The sequence below is a fragment of the Hippopotamus amphibius genome, chromosome 1, assembly GCF_030028045.1.
Source record: "Hippopotamus amphibius kiboko isolate mHipAmp2 chromosome 1, mHipAmp2.hap2, whole genome shotgun sequence".
Classification (NCBI taxonomy): Eukaryota; Metazoa; Chordata; class Mammalia; order Artiodactyla; family Hippopotamidae; genus Hippopotamus; species Hippopotamus amphibius.
The window spans coordinates 217,705,148-217,708,793 of record NC_080186.1 but is presented as its reverse complement, the minus strand read 5'-3'; positions in this window follow the sequence as shown (position 1 = coordinate 217,708,793).

Below are 3,646 nucleotides of genomic sequence, written 5' to 3'. Positions count from 1 at the left end.
TCTAGTCTTCACCCTGAGAATCTGATGAGGCTTCAGGAAATAAACAAGAGTAGAGGTCCCCTAGAAGTACCCCCAAACCCACCTTTGGCATTTTTAACTCTCAAGCTAGTCCACCCTGAGCCTCCAACAATTTGTCACTTACGTTGACGTGTTCCCACCGGTACTGGCTCCAGCTATGCACTTGAGCTCCTGGTAGTTTGTGATTCTCTGTATTTTCTTGTCTCTCCAATTTTCAGGGTGATGCTTGCCTTGTGACCTCACTTTTCTGAGGGATCTAGGAGGAGTTGTTGATTTTCAGTTCAGCTTTTTTTCTCTTTGAGTTGAGGATTTGGGAAGTGGATGGATTGGTAGGGGGAAAATAGAAGAGAAAACGTAAGTTTCAGCGAGGAGAGGCAGGGAGCACAAGGAATGAAGATGCTTACAAGCCAGCAGCCCCACCTTCCTGCGGCCACGTCACTCCTTCCATCTGGTCAGGGATTCATCCAACTGGCCACCCAGTTCCTGCTGCTGCTTCAGCCTCCAAAGGAGTGTTTTTCAACTCTGATTGTTCCTTAGAATCAGCTGGGGAGCTTTTCTAACTCCCGGCACCTAGGTCTCCCCTAATTAGAAGCACCTTAGGGGGCTCTAATGTACAATTGGTCCTGAGAACCAGCGATCTAGACTCTTGCTACTCAAAGGGTGGTCCACGGACCAGCAGCATTGGCACCACCTCTTAGATTGTTAGAAAGGCAGCATCTTGGGACCTACCCTAGACCTACCGAATTAGAATTTGCATTTTAACAAGATCCACATGGGATTTGTATGCATGTTAAAGTTTGAGAAAAAATGATGAAGTGACCCTCCTATACCTCCAGTTCTGGTTGTCCTCATGAAGCAGCCAGCTCCTTAGGAAGTGCTATGTGAAATGGGCATCTTGTTGACCATATCATAGCAGTGGAGAAGTCCAAAGCAGCCAGTATAGATGGTGTGCCTGTATAGATGGTGTGCCTGCTGTGATTCTCCAAGGCTAATATATTTGAAATGGAGAGACTTAGATTACCCAGCAGTGGGAGGGGATTGGGCCTTTGAGTCTGAAATACCAGTGCTGGGTTCATTAACTTCTGGGTCCACCAGAGTCAAATCACTCTAATTGAATATGTTGAAGAGTTGGGGTTAGCTTGGAGACTGGGATTGGACGTAGGCAAAAGAGACTGAGCGGGAAAAGCACATAAAGCAGGAGGCCAAGAGGAATGACCACTGGGATAAGGAGGTGAGGGAAGGAAGACTGGAGGTCATCAGTTTTGGGGGGGAGGAGGAGCACGGCAGTGAGGCTGGGGGATTCGAACAGGAATGCCTGGGAGTGGATGCCTAGAGAGAGGAAATGCAACAGATGGTCCCAAATCCCGACTCCCCCTGAGCCACACGGATGCAGTCCTTCAACCCTGTTTACTTCCAAGAGCTCTTGTTGCCTTCTTCCCCACAAGATCTCAGTACTTAGTGGAATAAAATAATAACAGGCGTGTGTCTGCCACCTTACTGCTCACCGGGGTGTAAAGCACAGGTAGGGTGCAGGGGCTAAGAGCTTGGACTTTGGGGCCACATGGCCTGAATTCCAACCTCAGCTCTGCTACTTACTAGCTGATGATTTGGGGCAAGTCAGCTGAGCTCCTTGGGGGTGCTTCCTCATCTACAGAATAAGGATGATAATGGCCACCACCTCATAAGGGTAAATGCAGAATGGACGTGAAGCAAAGAGCACCATGCCTGGCGCAGTAAGGTGTGTATGCACCCACGTGTACATACATCTATATGGTGTATTATTTAATGTAATATATGTGTATATTAAATAATATAAACAATGAGTTGGGACCTGATTCTTCTGACTTCTTCTGTCTGAGGATTGCCGACCATTTCATGTCACCTCTCTAGGTTCCTTCGAGTGTGTTAAATGAGAGTGAGAACACTTAAAAAGTTACTTGAACCAAATCACTGTACAGACCTTGCTTGGATCCTGATTTAAGCAAATGGTGGAATACAAAGACATACTTGATACAACTGGGAAATTGTGAAAATGGACTCAGTGTTAGATATTAAGGAATTAATCTTAATTTTGTTAGGGGTGATAATGGTGTGGCGATTGTCAAAAAAAAAGAGTCCTTAACTGTCGGGAGCCATCTGGACAAGCCAGTGCTGTGACAAGGTCACCAGGCTCCAAGGAGGACCGCAAGGCGAGAACTCCTTGGAAGGGCACTTCGGAGCAGGAGGATCGCAAGGCGACCGCTCCGCAAGGACAGGCCCCAGACCATCTCCACCCATTTTACATTCTGCTCTTTGTTTCTTTGTAATACTATGCTTACTAGGAATCTTGATTAGCCCAGCATGTTCTTTCCCTCTGAAGCAAGGTTCCCCTGGAAGAATATTCCCTGGGGGAAACTCAGAAATATTTCTAGGAAGAGGGGCACCCTTTAGGGAACCAGGAATGAGAGGGATGTTTAGGTTATTACCACTCACTTCCCCTCCCTGTTTCTGTCCCCAGGAGAGAACCAGGGCTTGACACATTCTTTCTCTGTGTCTGCCCCACCAAGTCCCCTCCCACCACTCCTCGGTGGAAAAGGCAGGCACCTCAGGTTACTAATTGCTGGAGAAAAGAGGGGTTTGGCTTTTATTGTATACTCTTTAAACTTAGGAATGCTCATGATTGCAGCAGGCATAAGTATAGACATAGACATTAGGCATAGGTATGGGTGCTAAGGGCTATAGTTTGCTTGAGATATAAGATTAAGAAGTTATTTACATATGCTTACCTCAGAGTCACAGGGTTTGCAAGGTACATGAGAACAACATAACCTTTTGTAATAAGAGCAATGCAATTGTTAGGCCCATGGGGGCAAGAAGATGTTGTGACTTAATAGGATGATTTCAGAGTAAAATGTTCCCCCTGACCCATAACGAAATGTTCCAGATCTGAGATTTGAGAAGTTGGGTACACAGGAGGGGTCTGTAACGGAAAAAAAAAAAAAACAAAAACTGGTAGATGCTGAGGGAAGATATGCTCTGTCATAAAAGATTTTTTCTGAGATATGCTTCCTATATAAACACACAAAGCTCTGACAATAAAAAAAAGATCCTGCATAGCTGACACAGGCCTCCTCGTCTCTTCCTTGAGCCAACGCCACTCATCCCTTGGGTACTCCTGGACCTGCCGGAGCTGGACTTCGGCACTTAACAGTTAGATTCATATTCAAGTATTAGATCAAGCCATCTAACATTGCCAATATTTGACCATAAAGCTTAAATATGGACAAAACAGGCATTTATCTAGCACCTTACTTTTCACCAGGACCAGCACATGAAGCACTGGTAGAGTGCAGGGGCTCAGTGAAATAATATGCCTGGGATTTTCTTTTAAAATGTTTCTAAGGAAAAAAAGGCTGGAGGGAGAGACAGATGAAACAAGACGGTCAAAATGTTAGCAGTTGGGAGGCTGGATAGAATTCATTACGCCAGTCTACGTTTGTAACTTAACATAATAAAATTATTTAAAAATTTTGTTTGATAGTTTTTTTTTTTCTTTCTTTCTTTGGTTGTTGTTTGTTTGATGGTTGTCGACTGTGTATTAGTTAGTCTTTTTTACTGCAATGGAAAGAAACCCAACTCAATCTTGCTT